We start from the raw sequence: 6,000 nt of genomic DNA on the forward strand, positions 1-6,000 counted from the left end.
CATGATTCAAAATCACGCGCTTGAAGAAAGGAATGCATAATAATTTTCCACCATAATTAATTTGAATCATCGAAGACTGGTGGTACGTTAATGGAGATAGAACTTTTGTCCATATTCATATCACTACAAACACAGACTTATAAGGTCTTTGCCTAGTTGCCTGCTCTGATACCAACTGAAAAAGCAGGGGTACAACAACCACACCCAATATTTTTTTTGGCAATTTGATAGGACTTACTCCAATATACTTTCAAGAGAATCAACTAGACATTCAGACTCAATCTATAGGAAAGTATATCAAAGAGAGATATCTCTTTTTCAATTCAATTCGCAATCAAACAAATAAGAATTTGCGAGCCCGATTGAATAAAGAGAAATAACTTGAACGGTACCAAAGACCAATGTTCAAGTGTCAATCAATTTATATCAAAAACCAAAGGTTGGATTATCTAATTGATTGATCTTAACGCACAACCTGTGATATTTCTATTATATAACAAAATGCAATGTGGAAAATGAATAACACAAACACCAGAAGTTTTGTTAACGAGGAAACCGTAAATACAGAAAAAACCTCGGGACTTAGTCCAGCTTTGAACACCATACTGTATTAAGCCGCTACATACACTAGCCTACTACCAATGAACTTCAGACAGGAGTGTTGTTGAACCCTAATCAATCTCACACTGATTCAACGTATATTTGAATCAGTGTGATACTACGTCTCTGATCCCAGCAGGATACTACGCATTTTATTCCCTTAGCTGATCTCACCCACAACTAAAGAGTTGCTACGACCCAAAGTCCAAGACTTGATAAATAAATCTGTCTTACACAGAAAAGTCTAATGTGATAGACACATTTTTGTATCTGATTTGTCTCGATTCTATATATAGTTAGGGCTCATTTTTGTACTTATTATGGTGTTTTATTTATTTGTAGGTATTTTTGGACAATAAACATTTTTGGAAAAAATTGGCTCGAAAAGTTGTCGGAAAGCACCCGGAGAATACTTACGTTAACTCGGATTGATTCCAGAGGGGTTTGCTTAAATTGTAACGAATTATCGTTTGAAGGATTAAAAGCTGGTCTAGAAACAATCTAAGTGGAGCCATCATGCTTTTTGTTTGCTAGAAATCAATAGGTTTGATTTGGTTGAGTCGGCCTTGATCTGTGTTTTCTTACCCTTCCAATTTAGAAAATTCTATTGTATGCCTGAACGTAAAAGATATGCACTAGGTAGAATTGTTAAAGAGAAACCTAGTAGTTCGAAGCGTCTCGATTACCTTAATCCAGAAAGTCCGACTTTTGAAGAGTCTGTTTTTGAACGTCCTTTGGATGAGGAGAGAATCCCTGTTGCTCTGATAGCGCCAGAAATGGCAGCTTTGAAAGCTTTGTTGAATCCAACTAGGACTACTCGTCCTTCGTGTATTAAGTTAACTGAAACAGAGGCACCCTATGAACTGAAACCTGGGACCTTACAGATGCTCCCAATCTTTTTAGGGAAAGAAAATGAAAACCCTTGTTACCATGTTAGGGATTTTGAGGAAATTTGTATTACTCTAAGAATTAAAGGCTTAGATGATGATGCTTTGAAACTTAGGTTATTCCCATTTTCCCTGAAAGATAAGGCCAAGTCGTGGCTATATAGTTTGGACTCCGAGTCAATTGAGACATATGAACAACTTACATCTGCATTTTTCAATAAGTTTTTCCCTAGGCACAAAACATCGTCTATTAGGACGCAAATATGCACATTTTCACAACAAGAGGGAGAATCTTTATATAGGTATTTGGAAAGGTTCAATGATTTATTATCCCAGTGTCCTCATCATGGTTTAGAAAAAGTTAGGCTAGTTCAGATCCTTTATGAGGGTTTAGATTATTCCACAACGACCATGGTTGAGTCTCTATGCACTGGTGGATTTAAAAACCAAACTGTTGATGCGGCGATGGAATTTTTTAATGAAATCGCCGAAAAAACCCAGCAATGGGAAAATAGTAGGGCACCCCAGAAAACAATTCTTTTAAGTAGAGGAAACGTTAATAGGGTAGAAGTAGGCTATGAATCAGATGCCAAAATTGCTGCTATAGCAAAAAAGTTAGAAGCCTTAGAAGTAGGCCAGACTAGTGGAAGAGTGGAGCCTTTTTGGGAATGCCAGAATATTGAAGAGCAAGCCAATGCTCTTTATAATAACACTAGATTTGATAACCGTCAAAAGATTGACCCATATTCAGAAACCTATAATCCTGGTTAGAGAAACCATCCGAACCTTTCATGGTCTAAGGACCAAAGTCAAGGTCAGTTTAGTAATTCTAATGCTCCCCCAGGTTTTGGCTATACTAAGAATCCTTCAGGACTAGCTCTTTCAGAATCATTCAGATAAGAAAATCCTAAGTTTAGAGGAATCTCTCTCCTTGTTAACTCAGCAAACTGCAAAATTTCAGTTATCCGTAGAACATAGTCTACAAGCTAGTAACAGGATAGGACAAGAAAATAATCAGGCTATTTCCGAGTTAAAAACCCAGGTTGGTCTGTTAAGTGAATCTTTGAGAGAAAAAGGTAAGTTTCCTAGTCAAACACAACCCAACCCTAGAGGAGTTCATGAATTAGGTGCAAAACCATCGAATCAATTGAATGCTGTAAGGACCCTTAGGAGTGGTAGAGTTGTAGACAATAAGGTAACCATGCCCGATAGTGAACATACTGTAGTTCACCCCTCAGAATATCACCTCTCAGGACCAGTAGCTGAGGAGATTGATAAAGTTTCTGATGATGTGAATTCGGTTCCTGAAAGGTCTGATTTTATGCCTAGAGCCCCATTTCCTCAGCTATTAGTACCAACAAAGAAGAAATCGAACTTTAATGACATAGTGGAGGTTTTTAAGCAAGTTACCATAAACCTTCCTTATTAGATGCAATTAGGAAAATTCCTTCTTATGCCAGGTTCCTTAAGGATATGTGTACGCGAAAGCGAAAACTTACCATCCATAAGAAAGCATTTTTAGCTAGTCACGTAAGTTCAATCATTCAGAACACCACAACTCCAAAGTACAAAGACCCAGGTTCTCATACCATTGCTTGCACAATAGGTAACTTCCGGGTAGAAAAAGCTTTACTTGACTTAGGAGCCAGTGTGAACTTACTGACATTCCATGTATACTTACAGCTAGAACTTGGTGAAATGAAACCTACTCAGATGACACTGCAGTTAGCTGATAGGTCTGTTAAAATACCTCGAGGTGTTATCGAGGATGTTCTTATTGAGGTCGACAAGTTTATTTATCCAGTGGATTTCGTGGTCCTAGATACCCAACCTGTCCCTGACCCATAGAACCAGATACCTGTGATTTTAGGTCGCCCATTTTTAGCTACGTCTAATGCGATCATTAACTGTCGAAATGTTGTGATGAGTTTATATTTTGGTAATATGACTATGGAGATGAATATTTTTGATGTCAGTAAGCAACCTCATGAGCTAGATGACACACGTGTTGAGAGGTGAACATGATAGAAGCCTTAGTTCAGGAGTCATTACCAAAATTTTTGTCTGAAGACCCATTAGAAAGTTGTCTATCCCATTTTGGTTTAGATTTTGACGACGATAGCACTATTGAACAGGTGAATGCTCTATTAGATTCTACCCCTGCGTTAGACACTGATAGATGGCAAGCTAGGTTCGAACCATTACTAGTTTCTGAGACTACCCTAATTCCTTCTTTATAAGAGCCCGTTGGACCTTAAACCACTACCCGATACTCTAAAGTATGTGTTTTTAGGCCCATCTGAGACTTTACCTGTGATTGTAGCTTCCGATTTGGATAGTGATCAGGAAAGTAGGCTAGTAAATGTACTTCAAGACAATAAAGAAGCTTTAGGGTGGACTATAACAGACATTAAGGGTATAAGTCCTACTGTGTGTATGCATCAAATTCATTTAGAGGAAGACTCCAAACCTTCTAGGGAGATGCAACGTCGACTGAACCCTAACATGAAAGAGGTAGTTCGAAAAGAGGTGCCTAAGTTGTTATATGCGGGTATGATTTACCCAATTTCAGACAGTAAGTGGGTCAGCCCTGTTCAGGTTGTCCCCAAGAAATCAGGTATCACTGTAGTCCAGAATGATAATAATGAATTAATCCCAACCCGAGTGACCACGGGATGGCGTGTGTGTATTGACTATAGGAAATTGGACAAGGTAACAAGGAAGGACCACTTTCCCCTTCCCTTCATCGACCAGATGCTAGAGAGATTAGCTGGACATAGTCACTACTGCTTTTTAGATGGCTACTCCGGTTATAATCAGATCGTTATTGCCCCAGAAGACCAAGAGAAAACCACTTTTACCTGTCCCTTTGGTACCTTTGCGTATAGACGCATGCCTTTCGGGCTTTGTAATGCCCCTGCGACTTTTCAGCGTTGCATGATGAGCATATTTTATGATATGGTAGAACAGTTTTTAGAGGTCTTTATGGATGATTTTTCAGTGTTTGGTTCATCTTTTGATGAGTGCTTGCATCATTTGACATTGTTGACTAGGTGTAAGGAAAAAAATTTAGTGCTTAATTGGGAAAAATGCCATTTCATGGTTAAATCAGGAATTGTGTTAGGGCACATCGTCTCTTCAAAGGGTATAGAGGTAGACAAAGCCAAATTTGACCTTATTAAGACTTTACAGGTCCCAAAAACCGTAAAAGATATTAGGTCATTCCTAGGGCATGCAGGTTTTTACCGTCGATTCATTAAGGATTTTAGCTTGATTTCTAGACCTCTTTGCAATTTTCTTGCCAAAGATGTTAAGTTTGTCTTTGGCGATGCTTGTTTAGAGGCTTTTGAGAAGCTTAAAACTTTACTCACTGCTGCCCCGATAGTCCAGGCACCTAACTGGAACCCACCCTTTGAAATTATGTGTGATGCTTCAGATTATGCTATAGGCGTTGTGCTAGGTCAGCGAGAAAATAAATTACTCCATGTGATTTATTATGCTAGTAAAACTCCGAATGATGCCCAAATGAACTATACAACTACCGAGAAGGAATTGCTAGCCATCGTGTTTACCTTGGATAAGTTTAGATCCTATTTATTAGGTTCTAAGATCGTAATCTATACTGATCATGCTACTTTGAAATACCTTTTGTGTAAGAAGGATACCAAACCTAGATTGATTAGATGGATCCTTTTGTTACAATAATTTTGTCCAGACATTAGAGACAAAAGGGGTGCAGAGAATGTAGTAGCAGACCACTTGTCTAGGCTAGTTATTAGTTCTCCTAATAATTCCCTTCCTATAAGGGACAGTTTTTCTGATGAACATTTGTTCTCTGTTTCCCAATCACCTTGGTATGCAAATATAGTGAATTATCTTGTTACTGGTCGAATGCCTCAACATTGGGGTAAGCAAGATCGTTCTAGGTTTTTAGCCGAAGTTAAGCATTTCTTTTGGGACGATCCTTATCTGTTTAAGTATTGTCCGGACCAGATTATTAGGAGATGTGCATCTGAGAGTGACCAGTATAGTATTATCTCCTTTTGTCTTGAACATGCATGTGGGGGTCATTTTAGTGCTAAGAAGACTGCTGCTAAGATTTTGCAGTGTGGATTTTACTGGCCTTCGTTGTTTAAAGATTCCCATAGTCATTGTGTTTCTTGTGAGTGTTGCATGAAGTTATGAACCATTTCCCGTATAAATATGATTCCTTTGAACCCTATTTTAGTGATTGAGGTCTTTGATGTGTGGGGCATTGATTTTATGGGTCCATTTCCTATTTCGTTTGGTTATCTTTGCATAATTGTCACTGTAGACTATGTGTCTAAGTGGGTTGAGGCGGTTCCATGTAAAACGAATGACCACAGGGTCGTAGTCCAGTTTTTAAAAGAGAATATACTTACACGTTTTGGTACGCCGCGAGCTATAATTAGTGATAGAGGTTCACACTTTTGTAATAGACCGTTTGCTCTTTTAATGAAACAATACGGTATTACCCATAAAGTAGCAACCC

At 38.5% G+C, this 6,000-nt stretch overlaps 1 pseudogene; it reads right to left on the reverse strand.

Moving 5' to 3' along the window:
* Positions 1 to 1,740: 1,740 nt before the first annotated feature.
* Positions 1,741 to 1,840, reverse strand: LOC113325533 (annotated as a pseudogene).
* Between the last annotated feature and the right edge of the window lie 4,160 nt (positions 1,841 to 6,000).

The sequence above is a fragment of the Papaver somniferum genome, chromosome 11, assembly GCF_003573695.1.
Source record: "Papaver somniferum cultivar HN1 chromosome 11, ASM357369v1, whole genome shotgun sequence".
NCBI classification, from domain to species: Eukaryota; Viridiplantae; Streptophyta; class Magnoliopsida; order Ranunculales; family Papaveraceae; genus Papaver; species Papaver somniferum.